The sequence below is a fragment of the Anabrus simplex genome, chromosome 1 (assembly GCF_040414725.1).
Source record: "Anabrus simplex isolate iqAnaSimp1 chromosome 1, ASM4041472v1, whole genome shotgun sequence".
NCBI lineage: Eukaryota > Metazoa > Arthropoda > Insecta > Orthoptera > Tettigoniidae > Anabrus > Anabrus simplex.
The window spans coordinates 1,049,927,210-1,049,948,467 of NC_090265.1; the positions used below are offsets into that span (position 1 = coordinate 1,049,927,210).

At 38.7% G+C, this 21,258-nt stretch overlaps 1 protein-coding gene across 3 annotated transcripts in view; it reads left to right on the forward strand.

The window, feature by feature from the left end:
* The window catches only part of LOC136875962 (uncharacterized), a 186,562-nt gene that overhangs the window by 22,831 nt on the left and 142,473 nt on the right, over positions 1-21,258 (forward strand). The window contains exon 1 of one of the 3 annotated variants that reach the window (XM_067149587.2): positions 12,105-12,310. The exons of the other annotated variants lie outside the window; for them this stretch is intronic. The gene's annotated coding sequence lies outside the window, so the exon portion shown is untranslated. Of the gene's footprint in view, positions 1-12,104; positions 12,311-21,258 lie in introns of those variants that run through there. 3 annotated transcript variants of the gene reach the window in all.

Here is a 21,258-nt window from a genome sequence, read left to right on the forward strand (position 1 = left end):
GCGAAGTCAAGTGACGTCACCTGTCGCTCGAAGCTCACCTCCCCTAGAGATATTTCTCGAAAAAAAAATTCTTTTCGCAAGCTTTTCAACGCCTTAACCAATTTCAACGGGACAAACGCTGAATTGTAGCGGACGTCATAAAAGTTAATCTCTGTGAATTTCGAATTAATCCATCCCATGGTTGTTGAGTTATAATAATTTAAAGTCTAAGAAGATTATGCACTCACGGTCACATGACCAAGAGAACCACCCCTCCCAGCGCCGGTATATATGTCAAGGCTAACAAGCAGAGCAGAGCAGTACAAGGACGAGTACACAGATGTGTGTGTGAGTGAGACAGAGGGGAGACCGACCCTCGTACAGTATGTCCGCGCAGTCACGGTGAAAGTACTTGCCGTCGCGTTTCCGGAATACGAAGTTATATCGTCGACAAAATTATAAAAGACGTCGCACTGTATTTAGTATATCGCGTCGCGACTACGGTCTAATTCTAAAGACATTTGAGAATATAATACGAGTGAACTTATTGAAGTGCAAATACCAAATATTTAACGTTCACAGAGTGTATCATTACGTGTGGACTTAGTTTACATAATATTGAACTTCTACAATGAACAGAAACGAATGTGTAGAATTACCAGGACTTATTTCTTTTCGAGCATTGAACTGTGTTTTTTTATTCACGTAGTGTTCATGCCACATTAGTATACGATTTACAGTAGTAAACTGGGTGAACACTTAGAACTTTTTCTGAGGTAATATGACGTTATAATAACCAGATAATCAGAAAATAATCCTTAGTGACTTAATGACCGTGTTCAAAGACTGTGATTTGCCTTTTTCAAGTGTGAACTGTGTAATTATGGACGTTCTTAGTAACGACATTAAATAGTATTTCATACAGAAAGGACTGTGATTATTCATTTGACGTCTTAAAGTTCAATTATGCCATAAACTGTGTTCGACAGTAAATGACAATGTCAGTGATAACTAATCGCACTAAGTGAGTTTTCCGTGTGCGAAAAATCACCTTAACGAGCTGCAATTCTACACGATCCAGTTCCAGCAATCATCACCTCATCGAGGGACGTCAACATGGTGTGTTAATGGAACATCGCCGATCCTGATTCTCCACGGAACATTCCAGACATCCGTCCTTCAACATTTGTAGCGACATTTCTTTCATTAAGTGAGTAACAAACTGACTAAAATTTTCTCATTAATTTTGAACAGTTGAAACTTCAGTGCCGCGTGTGAACAAATATTTCAGAGTTCTCATAATTTCTCAGAAGTTCATCTTTTGTGATTAATTTAATTTTCAAATTTAATTTTCATATCTCATAGAAGAACTTTAGTCTTTTCAAGTGTGATATACATTAAGGTTTACAAACTGAAAAACTGAAAAACTTTCAACAGAAATTTAAATTCTCATGTCAATTTGCAATTACAAGTGTGTGCTCATATTTAGAAAGACTTTAGGTGGAAATCTAATACCTCGTACAGAATTCAAAAAGATTACGTTTAAATTTTTAATTTCAATGCCAGATTTGAGTTCAATAATCATATTGCAGGGTGAAGAATCAATAAATTGTTAAAAAAAAAAATTATAACCATCTATTATTAGCTCTGCGAGTTATATCCTACTCTGTATCGGTTCCAAAACCAAGTTCCACTCCCTGAGGTCCTACTCATGCCCTTTACCCAAGAACTTTTCCTGGTACAATATATATAAAATAAGAGTTTTGTCTGTACATTGCTCAGAATGTGAAAATAATGGTATTTCTGTATCGGTCATGTCCACACTAACAAGGAAATGCACTTTTTACTTTTCCGTAATTTCTGTCTGCCTGTCTATCTGTCTGTTTGTACACGCATCACGAGAAAACAGCTGAAGATAATTTAATGAAAATCGGTAGGTAAAGTCGGGGGATGAGCCAATACAATCTAGGCTATAAATAATTGTATTCACGCTGAGTGAAATGGTAGTTTAGGGGAAGGTCTAACACTTAATTCTCAAATATTTATATTATTAGTGGTCCTATCGATGAATACTACATAACTAAAGTTATATAGAATTAAAATTCCGGTGATTTATGTCTTATACATTTTTTTTGCTAGTTGTTTTACGTCGCACCGACACAGATAGGTCTTACGGCGACGATGGGACAGGAAAGGGCTAGGAGTGGGAAGGGAGCGGCCATGGCCTTAATTAAGGTACAGCCCCAGCATTTGCCTGGTGTGAAAATGGGAAACCACGGAAAACCATTTTCAGGGCTGCCGACAGTGGGGTTCGAACCTACTATCTCCCGAATACTGGATATTGGCCGCACTTAAGTGACTCCAGCTATCGAGCTCGGTTTATACATTTTTACTGTACCGGCTATTATAACACAGATATTCACGAATTTGTATTTTTGTTGCCAAGTCCATATCAACGCCGAGCCACGAGAAAATGGGTTAACATAAGTTAATGAAAATCGGTATATAGAGTCGGGGAATAAGAAACTACAGTCTAAGCTATAAACAATTTTATTCACCCTGGATAACATTGTAGTTTAGGGGAAGGCGCATAGAATTTAATTTTTTAAATGCCTATGTTATTGGTCCTATCGAAAAGTACTACATAGCAAAAGTTATAGAAGAAAACAATTTCCGATCTTTTATGTTTTATTTAGTTTTGCCGTACCGACTATGATAAAAGTGGTATTTCAGAGTCGGAAGAAAAGTAACCGTGAAGGCCTACAATATCGAAATCTCATAAAATTTATCAACAATAACATTACATTGACCATTGTTTGTTGTAATGTTCTTTGTCTCTTATGCTGCCACTCAACTCCGATAGATGGGATTACTGCTGCGTACCGAGTATAACAGCCTGACTGAATATTGGCGGGAAATAGCTGGGGACTTAGAAAACTTTTTTCTTTAGCATGCCATTCTTCTAGTTCATACATTTTCTGATACTGCTGGAACGTAACACACTGGTTCACCATAGTATTCCAGGTATTCGATCCCTACTCTGACGCGCTGTTTTGAATGAGCAGTGTGCACACTCAAGGCAGAGGCTCACTTGATAGTAGTAGTAGTAGTAGTAGTAGTAGTAGTAGTAGTACCTGGTCTAGAATTACAATTTAGGCCTATTCCAAATTATAGCACCATAATTCACAAAATAACTCAAAATTCAACCCTGAAAAGAGCCGTTTCTTAAAAAAAGCTTCTTCCTCTTCACTTTCATTAAATTGTACATTCATTTTATTCCAACTTAACAGTGAAGAGGGAGAAGGAAAAATTTAGCTCCAAGTCAGATAGATTCTTCCGCCGCCAGTGTAGTGAAGTGAGATTTTCCGACTCATCGGGTACTCCTAGGAAACAGATTAGTAAAAGGCCATAGTTTTTGCCCTGGGCTCTCCGCTATTCGACACCCCCACCCCTCCACCCTCCGCGCGGAAAAAAGACGTAGTGTTCACGGATCACGGCTGTCTGCGGCTTGGTCATTCCAGCTCTGGAACTTTGGACTGTTAGATCGGCAGCGCAGTACTGTTCGCTAAAAGTGAGAAAATGTTTGGTTTTTCATTTGATCGAGTACTTTATATGAATGCATTGCTTTTAATCGCACCATTCCTACTGCCGTCATTGTATGACCTGTGTTCATTTCAGATGGGAAAATCAGTAAGACAGTCTTTCTGAGGATGTAAAAAAAGGCAGATGGAGAGTAAGTGCCTGTCATTATAATGAAAACTCCCCAACCTGATGGTGACTGATGGTAGTCAGGCGGGCCTACTATAACAATGAAAATTGCCTGACCCAGTTTTCATATGAGGAAAGGCGTTTGGTGACTTCCCCGTTGCGTTTCCAGGGTAAAGTTAAGAGCTATGCAATTTAATTCAATCTTGCTCACAACGTGTACACACCCTAACCTAGAATTCTGTATACAATGTAGAATTCCGTAGCGAAGCACGGGCACATCAGCTAATAAATAAATAAATAAATAAATAAATAAATAAATAAATAAATAAATAAATTAATTAATAAATAAATAAATAAATAACGAAGTAAATAAATAAATAAATAATAAAAATGTAGAATTCAATAATACCGTGGAGAAGGGCACTTGATGACTGAACAACCAGCTTAACGGCCTTCAGCTCTGTATCGAGTTGATTTCCTCAGACGGTAGAAGCAATATTTCAATGTGGTCAGGCACGAAGCCTCACAAAATTACGCCGCCTCGGCGTCTCCGAAAACTTTAAAAGTAGTTTTGGTACATGAAATCAATGATAGCAATATTTAGTTCATAGGGTTCCGTTTCATATCTTCGAATCACACATAGCACAGCACATTGCCAACCACTGCAGAAACACGCAATTATTCAATACATTCTTCTACACAGGGTTGGTGTCATGAAGGACATTCGGTCGTAAAACTGGGCCAAGTCCACTCCCTAGGTCTCACAAACCTGACAACGTTGGGTCAGATCAGAGCAAGAGTTGGGGTTATCATGCATTTACCGTATTCTATATTTTTTGTCAGAGAACTATGATTTTTTTTTACAATTTGCTTTACGTCACACCGACGCAGATAGGTCTTATGGCGACGATGGGATAGGAAAGGCATAGGAGTGGGAAGGAAGTGGCCGTGGCCTTAATTAAGGTACAGTCCCAGCATTTGCCTGGTGTGAAAATGGAAAACCACGGAAAACCATCTTCAGGGCTGCCGACAATGGGGTTCGATTCCATTATCTCCCGGATGCAAGCTGACAGATGCGCGCGCCTAACCGCACGGCCAACTCGCCCGGTAATTAAAAGTTTGGCTAGGTCTCGTAAGCCAAATACTGTCGGGATCGGAAGACTACGAGGGTTGACTAAGTGAGGTCCGATAGAAAGATGAAAGTGTTGAAGTTGGTAGAAGTACGTGGAAACAATGTCGGATATGGCTAGGGGTTCTGCGGGCTCAAGTTTAATGGCCACTCATAATATGCTTTGGTACCGTAGACATATCCTACGCCCCAACCAACGGACGTATCCTGTATTTATTGCACCTGGTACTCAGAGGAGGCAACAGCAATTACAAACATAAGTAACGAAAAACATTAGACTTAAGAAACTACAGGAAGAAGAAAATTCACAAATTATAACACGATTTAAAAGGCAGTTATATCTTTCTCTACACGTGTTAATTTCTCATTGAACGACATCAATAAGCAACAGCTACAAGAGTTATTCGGTGTTCTACAAATTTACACGCCTATCAACACGACATGTAAAAAAAAAAAAAAAAGATGAGGCTGTCAACTACACGACAGAGCTTTTGAACAACTTTGAGTCAAATGGAGTACCCTCGAACATCATGGAGCGGATGATTATGGCACAGAATTATCCTTCTCAGGAATGTGAATCCTCCTGCCCTTTGCAACGGAACACGACTCTCAGTCAAGACACTGATGCCGAATATAATTGGAGTCACCATCATGACTGGACATGCCTCGGGCGAAGTAGTATTCATTCCTTGGATTCAAATCATCCCTTCGGATATACCGTTTCAATTTAGACGTCTGCAGTTCCCCGTTTGTTTGAGTTTCGCCACGTGCATCAAAAAGGGACAAGGACAATCGCTTGAAGTTGTAGGACTCCCTGACCTGGCCGGGAATCGAACCCGGGGCCTCAGGTTAAGAGGCAGGCACGCTACCCCTACACCGTGCGACCGGCATTAAGCAACACTTTTTTTTTGAAAGATGAGACAACAGGTTAACTAGATTAAATGCGATGTTAGTGCTTTTCATAGAAAAAGGCTACAGTTTCAGTTCACTGAAGTTCACTGACAGAAGAATCGGAGTGTCGAATTTGTAAAGTAAAGATTAGGTAATTTTATTTGTAGTAATGGAGATCAAATTGAATATTTTTCTCGCACATGACTAAGATATTACTTTTAAAATTAGATCCCGAAAAATTTGTGCAAGGTAACGAGATGCCACTGAGTATTACATTTATTATAAGAGATTGTATTGACAAAATTGAATTATGGGGGTAACGCATGTGATCATCGCGAGATAGGAAATGGAAGAGCCCCTCGAAGGAAAGGATGGATATATAGACAAATGATTTAACCTGGCAAAGTTAGGAATATTTGTCTCTGTCTTACACTTAAACAGCGTTCAGAAGACTGAAAGTCATGGAACAGAAACCTTCCAAGGGTAATAATGAGATGGGAAAGAGGAAACAGAGAAGGCTGTTACAATTAGTGAAGGCGTTAATTCATTTAGGGAAAAAGTACAATTTCCTCGTCAGCTCCAATCAATCAATCAATCAATCAATCAATCAATCAATCAATCAATCAATCAATCAATCAATCAATCAATCAATCAATCAATCAATCAATCAATCAATCAATCAATCAATCAATCAATCAATCAATCAATACTGATCTGCATTTAGGGCAGTCGCCCAGGTGGCAGATTCCCTATCTGTTGCTTTCCTAGCCTTTTCTTAAATGATTTCAAAGAAATTGGAAATTTATTGAACGTCTCCCTTGGTAAGTTATTCCAATCTCTAACTCCTCTTCCTATAAATGAATATTTGCCCCAGTTTGTCCTCTTGAATTCCAACTTTATCTTCATATTGTGATCTTTCCTACTTTTATAAACGCCATTCAAACTTATTCGTCTACTAATGTCATTCCACGCCAACTCTCCGCTGACAGCTCGGAACATACCACTTAGTCGAGCAGCTCTTCTTCTTTCTCTCAATTCTTCCCAACCCAAACATTGCAACATTTTTGTAACGCTACTCTTTTGTCGGAAATCACCCAGAACAAATCGAGCTGCTTTTCTTTGGATTTTTTCCAGTTCTTGAATCAGGTAATCCTGGTGAGGGTCCCATACACTGGAACCATACTCTAGTTGGGGTCTTACCAGAGACTTATATGCCCTCTCCTTTACATCCTTACTACAACCCCTAAACACTCTCATAACCATGTGCAGAGATCTGTACCCTTTATTTACAATCCCATTTATGTGATTACCCCAATGAAGATCTTTCCTTATATTAACACCTAGATACTTACAATGATCCCCAAAAAGAACTTTCACCCCATCAACGCAGTAATTAAAACTGAGAGGACTTTTCCATGTTGTGTGTTGTGTCAAGACAACCTATTGTTATTGTGGTGTTTGAAGAGATATTTGTACCGATAGTGGGCCTGATACTGAAGACATATTTGTAGCGATAGTGGGCCTGATATTATTTGCGGTAAGGAGATCAGTCATCCTATATTTCTATATACCAAGGCCTCGATTCTCCTTATAGGGCTGGATATGTCTGAACAAGACCACATCAAACCGTTTCAGTTCTTGGTGGAGCCAAGAGTAGAACCTTTAGGCACTGCGCGAGGCACGCACGTAGTTAAATGGGGCAAGTAAGTGCAATGTATTCTATTTAATTTACTCTTCTGTGGGTCATTTCAGAGTTTAGCACAATTAATGTTGTCGTTTACCCACTCACTAGAGTGCTAGAAAACCCTAAATGTTGGGCATGAGAATTCATTCGGTGAACATCAGCGAATGTGTGTAACTATTCCCTCTCTCCTCCTTTAACTATTATCTTCAATGCATTGGCTACCGGTACGTGAAATCTGCGCCTTTTCTAGCGGGTTACACTTCAAAAGGGAATGCACCCTACTGTACCTAAATTGCGGTATCGCGTATTCCCAACAGTTTTGACATGAATATGTCATATGACCGGGGGTCATCCAAAAATGTGTAGTGCGACCATTGAACTGTAGGTAATACTGGAACGCTGACTGTATGGGAGCGAAATGCGGCTTCCGGGGCGACTAACTGTTCGGCATGGAAGCATGACTGACGTATACGTACATGCGACGAGACACAGGTATCTTAGCGAATTTTAAACATTTAAGCGGAATGTCTCTTGCAGATTTCATCTGATTTACGGTGAAATATATATTTCAGAGGATTAATAGCAATTTGAAACTGAAAATGGCTAGGAATATTGGATTAAATGAACATAATTATATTCTAGGCCTGATTATTCTCAAACATTTTTTCTTCAAGAGATCACAAGACAGTTATTGCGTATACCTACACTAAAAAAAAGTACCAAACCCCTGGCGCAACAGCCTCGAAGGGCCAGGGCCTACGAAGCGACCGCTGCTCAGCCTTAAGGCCTGCAGATTAGGTGGTGTCGTGGGGTCAGCACGACGAATCCTCTCGACCATTATTCTTGGCTTTCGAGACCGATACCTACACTAGAAAGGCAATAAAATAGACGCCACACAAACGAAACATATGCATAAAAATGTATAGCTTAATGAGTTTAGACGGGAAATATCTGCGAATTATGGCCAATTGAAAATACATTGTAATCAGGTTTTGAACCATAATTTTTTTTATCAGGACAAAGGCAACATACGTATGCGTGTATATATACATACACAACTTCATATTAGAATATACACTTAATAAACCAAATGTATATTATATACGTTACAAAATAATCAGTCACCATTGATCTGCATTTAGGGCACCAACCCAGGTGGCAGATTCCCTATCAGTTGTTTCCTTAGACTTTTTTGAAATGATTTCAAAGAAGTTGAAAATGTATCGAACATCTCCCATTTTGTTCGGGTCCAGTATTTCCTTCTCACAGCTATAACCCACTTTTTAAATATTTTGGGACGTTTCCACGGAAATCTGCAACTGAAGTTATAAGTTCTGTAACAATGTCATTCTGACTATAACCTATAAAACGTAACGTACGATATTTAATATGCCAAAATATCATGTAAGATATCTTCATAAACATAGATTATTTAATGACGAGAGCCAAACCGGAAGAAAATAGTAATTATCGTTTTAAAATACCATATTTATAGCTTTGCAGTGAGATAGTGCTTAGACTGCTTACCTGTGGAAATGAAGCTTTTGTGAGTTCACAGCTGGTTTTTTTTGTTGCCTGTTAGCGCAACCATATGCTAGACAAGAAATGGGCATTTTGATTATATCACAAATTTGACATATGGTCAGATATTACCAAAAGAGTCCATCAAACACATCAGCTAACTTCTAGGCTCTATATCTAGTCAACTTTGCCGTACACGAGGGGGCGTGACTAGCCAAGGAGCAGGAAGCAGTTTTCTGCGAGAGCTGCCACTACAATCAGCCAAGGTAGGTAGAGTATATTATTGGTTGATCGCGCGTGACGTAGCCGGGAGGGCTAGAACCGCGTGCCTGCATGCAGCATAAACCTCGATAATTAGGCAAAATAAGTTCAATTTCTTATAAATAATTACCTATAGTTCAATGATGGTTCAATGAATGCGACAAAATGTGTGACGGATGTGACGTCACATTAGTCGTTACCGTAGACCTTAGTCGCCAAAGATGCTGAGGCTGTGGATTTGTATAGAAAGTGTACTATCAGTGACGTCACATCAGTAGATGAAAGATGAAAGACATACAGTATTCATCATCATTATCTTTTAGCAAAGGGAAAAAGTTTCTCCCTCATAGAGTTGATTACTTGAACAAGGCCAACTAAGGAGTCACCTTATAGAGTAACGTAAAAAAGTACTGTATTATGACAGTTGTTATCTAGTCAAAAAATTTGAACATCTGCTGGACGAGAAGTGATGTCAGGCTTCCAGTACAAAATAATTCTTTTACCCTCCCAATGGAAACTCTTTAAATTGTATGCTCACATAGCTTATGTCAGTTTTTGCAATTTGTTAATTTACCGCAATGTTTTATTTTTGTACCACTTCAAGTTACATAACATTCTAAAAATAATAAATCACTGGATTAATGATATTTCGTAGGATGTTTTAGTTTCGTCAGTTAATTTAGGCTAATGTTCACTGACATAACTTATTAGCGCATTCTGACTGAAAAAATATTATAGTATTTATGATACTGATCATTGTATTATTAAAATGAAATAAATATTTGAAAAATAAATGGTATTTGGTAAAATGATTATGCAATTAAAATCACCACAGAAGTCAGCTGAGCGGGAGGAAGCAGCAGAAGGGTGTCAACTTGTCGGCGAAACAGTTATCACACATACTATACACAGGCCAAACGTTTTTATATTTATGTTGTTAATTAAATTTTAGAAATCCAAGTTTATAGATGACCTGGGTCTGCGCTTTTTGTACATGTTCCGTACAGTACAGTACATGTGGAGTTTCAGCAAATAACTACGACACTGTCCAAGTTCCTTCATGATCCGAAGAATAATATGAATTGTCCGTTCATTTTCTGTCAGTTTAATATTGACTATCGGTAGTAATGCTTACTAATGTTACGTAAACAACGTCACGCATGGCATATGTTTCAAATATTTACCCCACCCCACCACGTGTTTTACATTGCGAAGTAGCAAAAATTTTTACGAATATAGCTCCCTCTTTCCATCAACATAATATTTAATAATACAATTTATTGCGCACAATGTGCATAGAGGATCACAATTAGATATGATAGCGAGACGTCTACTGCGCTCTGCATAAAGTGTTAGTTCTTGATAAACTCATTAATCGAACAGGACCTCGAGGAACACTTCTGGATATGATATCTTTCACATACTTGGTCACATAGCCTACACACACAGTTTATGTTCGGATCATGAAATAATACTTTGTTTTTACACATCTTGAAGTGGAATCCGTGAACAGCCAATCTCGTAACTATATGTCTCAGTTGGTAGCCCGTTTCCATCCATTTCCGATCCGCCATGGTCTCAGTTGAGTAGAAGTCTTCCCTAAAAATGTCCCTCTTTATTTTTCTCTTAGTTTCTTCAACAGATCATCACATGCTGCGCCTCCTGGTAAAACAAGATATGTATCTCAGGTCCTCAACCAGGAAAGTTTCTCTCGCGAGCTCATATACAAGTCGAGATCTTCTAGTCTTAGATACACTCAGGACTCGCTTCACGTATCTGGATTTTATCTTTTCCAGATCTTCTAATTGCATCATACTCAGAAATTCCCCTATGATCTCCAGCCCATAGGTTAACACTGGTAGCATTTTTACTCGAAAAAGCACCATAGCTGTATCTACCGCAATTTGTGCTATGTTCTCAATGTCATTCATCGCTTTCAGAGCTGTAATCATTCTAGCTCTTACATGGATCCTGAAACTGCTGCATGTGGTCTGCAAGGTTGCCCCTAGGTATCTGAAACTGTTAACTGTTAATTACATTTTAGAAATCCAAGTTTATAGACGACCTGGGTCTGCGCTTCTTGTACATGTTCCGTACAGTACGGTACTCATGGAGTTTCAGCAAATAACTACTATACTGACCAAGTTCCTTTATGGTCTGAAGAATGAGATGAATTGTCCGTTCATTTTCTGTCAGTTTAATACTGACTATCGGTAGTAATGCTTACTAATGTTACGTAAACAACGTCACGCATGGCACATGTTTCAAATATTAAAATATAATAAAGTAAAAGTAATATGGATTCTAATATAAAATAACGTGTTAGAAACTATTTCACAACTTACAATGTTGATCATAATAATTTGCTACTCAGATAATTAAGGTAAATTATTTATCGGAAGTTAAGTTACAGCAAAGTCGTTATGGAAAGAAGACAGTTTCTAGTGTTTTGCTTATTGGTAATCAATTTCCGGTACTATAGTATTTTCTTTGACCTCTAGAGTGCTCCGCTAAGAACTACTTCTATTGTTCATACCTATCATGTCAGACCTCACTTCACTATGGCTTATCAATACAATGTTTTGTTTACCTCCCCATTTCTGACCTGAACAACATATGTTTGGTACGGAAGTGCAAAATTCCTGTGCAGAAAATAAAATTATTAATGTAGTTGAGGTACTGTTTCACTTATTTATCTTATGTGCTTCAAAAAATACGGCCTACTTTTAAGTTTTAGGTATTTAAATACTTACAGTAATTTGCAGTCTATTCACACGATATTTTCTTATTTCCAGGGATGAAGAAGAAGAAAATTTTTGTGTTTTGTAATTTAGAATATGCTTTTTAAATTAGTGTAGGCCACCATCAGTCGGTATTATATAGAAGAAATATATCAAATTTTGGAGTATTATTTGACGAATTATTGCAATATTTATCGTTTGCCTTGTTCGAAGTTTTAAGACATGTGAGGGGATTTTCAAAATAATGGAGTTACGCGAATTTAAGGAAGAAATAATTTAGTTGCCTAACTGCTCTGGATCGAATGGGAGCACATCACCACCACCTCTATCATCAACAAAACTGCACGAAACCATCGGTGTACTTCTGGATTGTCTTAAGGAAAAGACCTCCAAAAGGTAGGAGAATGTTCATCTAAAGTTCTTCGATTTTGTGTCTTGTTAACAGCTTAAAAATAAAGAAAAACTCGACTTTTCACCAGAAACCTAGGTAAAATTTAGCAGGATTGGATATGTAAACGGAATATAATAATGTTACATTATTGTGGAGACGTGTAGTTAATTCATAGAGGCTTGCAGACTGAGCGCTGAAAGGCATAACAGTCTGTAATGAAAATGTATGTACCGTAGTATGTATGTATGTAATTTATTCCGCTTATCCATTCCTTTTCTCTCTTCCCCTTTCTCAGCCTCCCATGATATGGGTGGAATATACTGTATGTAGATTTTTCTTTGCATCTTGCAAAGCTAAGTTACCGTTCTTTACTGTACTTCGATGTCATAACTAGTTTTAGTCTTGCATCTGGTAGAAGCTCATTTCTGACAGATCATCTGTTCATGAAGAACATTCAAAATTAGCTTTCTGTAAGGGTATTTTCATGCATTTTGCTACTTTGTGTGATAATGAAAGTTCATGGTAATATTATAAACCCATGATCAAAAGATGGGGAAAATAATCTCATAGGTTTGGCCAGTAAATCAACTGTCACCAGCACTATTATCACACTTGCATGCAACTACTATTTAGTGGAGATGAAAATTAATTCGAAATATGTATTTATGGGTGAAATTTCAGTCCTGCGAACATGATGATAAACCTTTCCCTTAGTGTCTGTGAAGTACAGCAGGTCTGAAAACCTGTGTGGCTGTAAAGCCTAATTTGAATGAATCAGGTCTAGAAATGTAAAAGAGACGGTCGTAACCAACATGGCAGGTACCCTGACGGCATTCACCAGGAGTTAAACCACGGTAAACTACTTTTGGGATGGCCAGGCATGGTATTTTGGCCCATTTTACATCATAGTTCTGTGCCCGAAGCTAACAGACATGACACAAAAACCCACCCGGGCCAGCCAGGTGGAAAGAGCATACTAGCGTTCAGACCACACTGACGATAATCGATGTTTAGTATTTACGCCTTGGACTGAAGGCTACTAAATTTAAGAATCTGTGAAAAAAGGCCTATGTATATTCTATTTAAAATTAAAGCTTAAGTCACAAGTGCTTACAGTGCGAAAGACAGGGATTTGCAGTTCAATACATTGTTCAAGAATATTATAAACGTGTAAAGATCTTCTTCCCGGCCTTTTTCGAACTCGATGTGTATTTGGCTCAGTTTGACAGCCGAATGACTTTCCAGACGCTAACCAACATGGATGGATGTATTCACAATTGGCCTGCCCCGTGGTGTAGGGGAAGCGTGCCTGCCTCTCACCAGGCCCCAGGTTCGATTTACCTGGACCTGAGGGCTGGTTCGAGGTCCCCTCATCCCACGTGATTAGAATTGAGGAGCTATCTGACGGTGATTCACAATTGTCTGGTTCTGTGGTGGTTGGTAGTGTGGCATCTGGTTTACCAGTGAAGATAAGTGCACTAATACGAATACAAACACTCAGTCCCCGAGCAAGATGAATTACTCATACTCAGTTAAAATCCCCGGTCTTACCAGGTACTGAATCCGGGGCCCTTTGAATCAATGGCCAGTACGCTGATCATTCAGCTAAGAAGCCGGATCAACATTAACGATAGGTTACATTAATCAATAATGAAGAGAAAATTCTTTTGCAATTGAATGAAGATAATCTGATATACTATTTTGAATTGACATGGGCCGTTTAGATTCATGCTGGCATAACCCCTCTACATGATACTACAGTCTTCACAGGCCTTGACATAATTCAATAATATTTATGTCTACTAATCACCATCTTAAGAGATTTAACTGAGAACTTCCATGGTACATACACTATTAAAAGCCATTTAAAACACAACCAACAGCGCTTACCCCCTTCCAGACTTAAAACTTGTAAGACGGCGTATGGTATCTTTCATTTTCACGTCGTCGCATGGCCCTTCCCTTATTTTTGACCATGCTATATTACTTCTTCGGGGAGGACCTCTTTCTCCAACGATTAATATAAGAGGGGGATGATAATTCCGTTCGTTACCCCTAGAAACAAGACGTCAACATTTTCAATAAGACATCATCATCTTGACCCAGCTCTAGTTTCCCGAGTGAGGTGAATGAGAACACTCCATTTACTTCTGTCCATGTAGGCGTCTTCTTTCAATAACCTGCTGCAAATCCAAACCTCGTTCAGTTAGATCATTTCTAATCTGATCGATCCATTTCGTCCTTGGCCGACCTCTTGATCTTTTGCCTTTTGAGTTCCTTCTCAAACCACACCCTAGCTGTTCTTTGTGGGTCCATTCTTTTGAGATGACCAAACCATTTCAGAATAGCTTCGACAGAGATCTCATTAAGGGTTTTTTTAACTTGGGCAAGATGGCGTATCTCGCCGTTTCTTATTTTGTCCCTCTTTGTTTTCCGAATCACACTTCTTAAGACCTGCATTTCCACTGCTTGTTGTTTGCTGATATTTCTGTTTGTTTGGATACAGGTTCCTAGACTGTATGTGGTAATTGGTCCAAAAAAAGCTCCTGTAGAGTATTATTTTTGATCTTAATGGAACTTACTTATTCCATAGAAGTTTTCTCACAAGATGATTAATTAAAATGCGCTCCATTCTGTACTCCACTAGTTCCGAGATTGTCGGCTATCTGTTGTTACAACACTGACAAGATAACGGAACTGATGTACTTGTTCCAACTTAGATTCATCTAGAGTGATGTTAGTACAGATGTTCTGTTGCCTACCAGGTAACACTTCCGTTTTGCACTACTTGAGACCAAATTGCTTGAATATAGCATTCTAGTCATTCAGCTTCTGTTGTACTTCGGCCTCACTATCACCCCATATCACAACATCATCTTCAAAAGCAAGATCTTAAAACTCAGAATTGTTGAGTCTCTTAACTCTTTTCATTATTTAATCAATGAAATGAAATGACGTATGGCTTTTAATGCCGGGAGTGTCCGAGGACAAGTTCGGCTCGCCAGATGCAGGTCTTTTGGATTTGACACCCGTACGCGACCTGCGCGTCGTGATGAGGATGCAATGATGATGAAGACGACACATACACCCAGCCCCCGTGCCAGTGAAATTAACCAATTAAGGTAACAATTCCCGACCCTGCCGGGAATCGAACGCGGGACCCCTATGATCAAAGGCCGTGCTGGCCATTTAGCCCTGAGCCGGGCATTTAATCAATTACAGTGATGAATAAAAGTGACGATAGTGTGTGCTGTCTTGTCGTACACCCTCTCTAGTCTCAAATCACTCTGAATATCCATCCTCTATTTGGACACAATTCTAGCAATGTTTATACAGCATTTTGACTTTATTAATGAAAGCACATGGTATAGATCTATTCTCAAGGCATTCACAGATTTTTGCCTCTGTACGGTACACTGTCGTAAGACTTTTCAATACCGGTACTTAGGAAAATGAAGATGACATATTTTCCTTTATCCCAGTGCTTCTCCATGATTATCCTTACAGACAATATCAGATCTGTGCCCTTATTCCTTCGAAATAATATAATTTTAATAACTTTTGCTGTAGCCTCTGCTCCACGGGCATTTATTTGTTCCTCGTCTCTGTTTATTCGCAAACTACCATTTTGAACGTTACCTTTAAATATGGAATATTTAATTCCATGTATCTCTGTCAGAGGAGTTTTAGTGATTGTCTCGTCCGTTAAATACGGTACCTTAATGCGAATTTTAAGCCGAAGAGGGGGTGTTTTATATTCTTCTGCTGACAAGTTATCGAAGTGAACACAATAAATTATTCAACATACTGCAGAATCTTCATATTATGAATATGAGTTTATGAGAAAGATGTTGGGCTGAAGTATTAATATTCAATCTTGGTTAACTCTCCTTCCAGCACACCCTCTGATGTACCGATATTTTAAGTTCATAATATGCATTCCTGCGAACCACCTGACTTTGCCGCGGTAGGGTGGTTTGGGCGTCCCAGGAAAACAGATAGCCGAATCGTTGGTGTAATCATGTAGGATGGGTATCTGTCGAAAGACCAGACTAACGAATGGTTCATCGAAAGGGGGTAGCAGTATTTCGGAAGTTGCAAGTACGGCAGTCTGGATAATTGACTGATATAACCTTGTAATAATATTTAACATGGCTTAGTTATGTTTTCAAGACGTTGAAGTGCCGGAATTTTGTCCCGCAGTAGTTATTTTACGTGCCTATAAATGTACAGACACGGGGCTAACGTATTTGAGTACCGTCAAATACCACCGGACTGAGTCAGAATCGAATCTGCCAACTTGCGCTCGGAAAGCCAGCGACTTAACCGTGTGAGCCAATCAGTCCGGCGGACGTCAACTAGTCCCCCATTCGGATATCCGGTGGGGACTACACGAGAGGAGGCATTCATCAGGAATCCCCCTGTGGATAGGGGCGGTAGAATAACATCCACGGCATCCTCTGCCTGTCGTAAGAGGCGACTGAAAGGGGCCTAGGAGCTCTTAACCCGGGAGCGTGGATTGGCGACCGCGGGGCCCTTAGCCAAGTCTTAGCATTGCTTCCACTTTCTTGTGCCGGGCTCCTCACTTTCATCCATGCTATCCGACCTCCCTTGGTCAACTCTTGTTCTTTTCGACCCCGACGTTATTAGGTTGCGAATCCCAGGGAGTCTTTCATTTTCACGCCCTTCGTAGCCCTTGTATTTTTTGGCCGATACCTTCATTTTTCGAAGTGTCGGACTGTCGGAGCCCTTTGTTTTCTCTTTTATTAGTGTTAACAGAGGATTGTTGCTCAGTTGTACTTTCTTCTAAATGATCACCACCACCACTGCCACCACAATAATCAGGAAGCTGGATTCTGACATTCTGCGAGTCGGAGCGTGGAATGTTAGACGTTTGAATCTTTGTGGTAGGTTAGAGAATCTGAAAAGGAAAATGGTTAGACTAAAGTTAGATGCAGTGTACGTTGGCAGGAAGAGCAGGATTATAGGTCAGGCGACTACAGAATTATCAACAACAAAATCAGACAGGGGAAATGCGGGAGTTGGCTTAATAATGAATAAGAAAATAGCGCAGCGGGCAAGCAACATCGACCAGCATAGTGAAAAGATCTATTTTTTGTAATATTTGAAGCCATCTCTTTTCAGTTTCGACTCAGATTACTTTTAGGCTCTTCAAACTGCCAAAACAAATTTGGAATCAATACATTTATAAACTACCCGAAAGAGAAAACATATGGTAACAGAATTACATCTGAAAAAATCAACTTAATTAAAATAGAATGACATGTTTCGTTGTTCAAAGAACACCGTCAAGTTCTATCAAATCACATTCACATAAATTAGAAATATGTACGGTATTTATGTTTATTTCTGTTCAAATACGTTCTTAGGAACTTGAAATCTGGAATTTATCTTAATGATGTTCTCCTATGCCTCTACTTCAACATATATTGCGAGGTATTTGAAAAACGTTGTCATTGGCGTAGGTCCAAATGGCTGCAATAACACTCATTAAATCTCAGGACTCAGTCCGATGGTATTTGAAGGTGCTCAAATACGGTAGCCTCGTGTCGGTAGATTTACTGGCACGTAAAAGAACTCCTGCGGGACTAAATTCCGGCACCTCGGCGTCTCCGAAAACCGTAAAAGTAGTTAGTGGGACGTAAAGCAAATAACATGATGATGAAATCTCAGGAAACAAGATACAGGATTATCAGATGATATGCTTTTCTACGGCGCGCGGTTTCTCTCTATGGGCGAATGCGCGCTCGTTTGCCGGGTGCGGGTCAAAGTCAGTAGCGGGAAGATAAACCATACAACAGTAACAAAAACAATTTTAAGAAGTTCATTACTTACCAAATTATGAAAATGCCAGCCTTTATACTCCACACACATTTTTTTGCATCTCGTTAGGAAATTATTTATTACTCACTGCAGGAATCCCGACAGTTTTCTGACGAATATTACGGTATGTTTCAGTTTGTCTTGTACGGTATATGGAAGGTTTAAGTTTATCCCAGAGATAAAAACCGCAGGAACCGAGGGAGTCACAAATCTGTTCTGTGGAAACAGTTTGCGAATTTCTTTCATGGAATTTTTTCAGAGTGAAAAATGGCAGAATCTTGTTGAAAAATAATAATGCAAATTCACGCTCCCTGTCGGTTAATTATCTGAAAATGGGGATTAGTATATTTACATAAGTAACAGAATTAGCCTATTCTAAAAAAGTCCTGTGAATCTTTCACTCGGTACTGATGGCACACCATACACAGATTTTTCGTTATGGAGGGACATTTCATGCACGAAGTCAGGTTTTACAGCACTCCAGTAACGATTGTTCATGCACACACATAATTAAGCAGGTGGAACCAGGCCTCCTCTGAGAAGAATATTTATATGGACAGGGGTGTACCGTAATGAATGTGATTACGGGCACGCCTGCGAAAATAACATTTCGGGCCTTCTAAAATAAAACGTAAAACCCATGAGTAATTGATATAAATTTAATTACAGCAAGTAGAAGTAATGCAGTGTATAGTCACGTTACATAAACAAAGCGATTATTCATTATTATTGGATTTAAAAATCAATAATAATAGGTTTTATTTGACTGCCTCCGTGGTGTAACAGCTAAGCTGCTGAACTGTCAACCATGAGGCTCGGGTTCAATTCCCGACTCCGCCACAAATTTAAGATTGTCCGGAGGGTTTGGAATGGGTTCGTACCTGCCTGTATTGCCAAGCGGTGATATATAAGCAGCAAAAAGAAAAAAAAACAACAAAGAAAAAAAGGAATGGCTGCCCTACCTCAAGAAAACTTTGGACTGAGCAAAAATGAACAGATTTTATTTAAAATATATTATAGTGATTGCAATTCAGTATTAATAGACATATACTACTGTATCTGCTGCTTTTTGTACTCACATTGAACTATACCGAAACTGGACCATGCAAACTTCTCTCATGCGAAGGTTTGGATTATTTAACTTATTTCACATTTGATACTGAGTAGGCTGAGTTCACTTTCACTGAATCTGTCTTGGGTCATAAAATTTCATAGATAGTTCTTTAGTTCTTTATTAGTATTAGTTTTGAAAAGGGTACTTTGGCCAAAGAAATGGCAATGGTAACAGGAATAGCCAGAAACAGGTTAAACGCCGTACATAAGTTGGGAACACTAGCAGCCACAGTTGAATTATCAATCAATCAATCAATCAATCAATCAATCAATCAATCAATCAATCAATCAATCAATCAATCAATCAATCAATCAATGATCTGCATTTAGGGTTTTGCCACAGATTCCCTATCAATTGTTTAGCTAGCTTTTTCTTAATCATTTTCAAAAACTTGGAAATTAATCAAACATTTCCCTTGATAATTGATTCCAATCCCTTACTCCTCATCCTACAAATTAATATTTGCCCCAATTAATCCCCTTGAAATCCAACTTTATCTTGAGCTCCGCTTATTTGTCTACTAAATGTAATCGCATGCCATCTCTCCTCTGATAGCTCACAACATACCACATAGTCGAGCCTCTCGACTCCTTACTCCCGAGTCTTCCCAGGCCAAAGTTTGCAACATTCTCGTAACACTACTCTTTTGTCGGAAATCACCCAGAACAGACCGTGGTGTTTTCCTTTGAATTTTTCCAGTTCTCTTATCAAGTAGTCGTGTTGTGGGTCCCATACACTGGAGCCATACTCTAATTGGGGTCTTACCAGAGACTTCTAAGCCTTCTCCTTTACATTCTTACTACAACCCCTAAATACTCTCATAACCATGTGAAAAGATCTGTAACCTTTCTTAACAACCTTGTTAATATGATTACTCCAATGAAGATCATTCCTTATATTAACACTTAGGTACTTACATTGTTCCTCATGAGGTACTATCACCCCATCAACACAGTAATTACAATTGAGAGGACTTTTCCTCTTAGTGCAACTTATAGCTTGACTTTTCATCCCATTTACCTTCATTCCATTAGCCGCTGTCCATCTCACAACATTGTCTAGGTCCCCCTGCAGTCGCTCACATTCCTGCAACTCATTCACTACGCTATACAGTGCAATATCATCCAGGAATAGCTTTATCTGTGATGCCAGTTTTTTTACTTATTACTTTTATATATATAAGGAAACATAAAGGTCCAATAATACTACAGTAATATGAATAATATTGCCCTATTACTAATAGCTTTGTTAAGATAGTTACAGAGGTAAACGATGCTATTTATTCAAGATGTTTCTGAAACCTACAACGTGGTACCGGTATAAGAATTAATACATCATCATCAACATATTAATTTTGAAGAACCACTGTTGCGTTGTGAATCTCTTCATCGGAAGTTGAATTCAGAAATTTGGGCGAAATATTTATAATAAATGGTTATCATTAAGCTTACCCTCAAAGCTATCCTTTAATAGGGCTAAAAGAATGTAATTCTTTTATTTTCAAACTGCAGTGGAATGCGGTACATCTTTTGATAGCAGAATAAATTATCAATTGCATTCCAATACTCTGACTGAAGAACAGATACATTTCTGCTGTGTCATAAAATGACCTACATTTTTTAATTCCACATACAGCATCATTAAGTACTAGGTTTATATTATGTGCTGCACAATGCACATATTTTGCAATTCTCTGTCTTTGTTGAATTCTCGTTTTGACACTTTTTTTTATACACCTGACATTTTGGCATAATCGTTATTACCCTGACCACGGCATTTAATTAATAAGAGTTCCTTTTCATCTATTGCAATGGATATATCCTTCTCTATCAATGGCGTATACTGAGGGCTACCAAGGCTATCAGTGAAGCCCAAACCTCAATTGAGAATTATTTAAGTCTAAAACACATTATAATGTAAGCATCTGAGCCGTTATCCCATTGACAAAACTTGAAAGCAGTGAGAAAAAAACGTTGCACATATTTCTGAGAACAA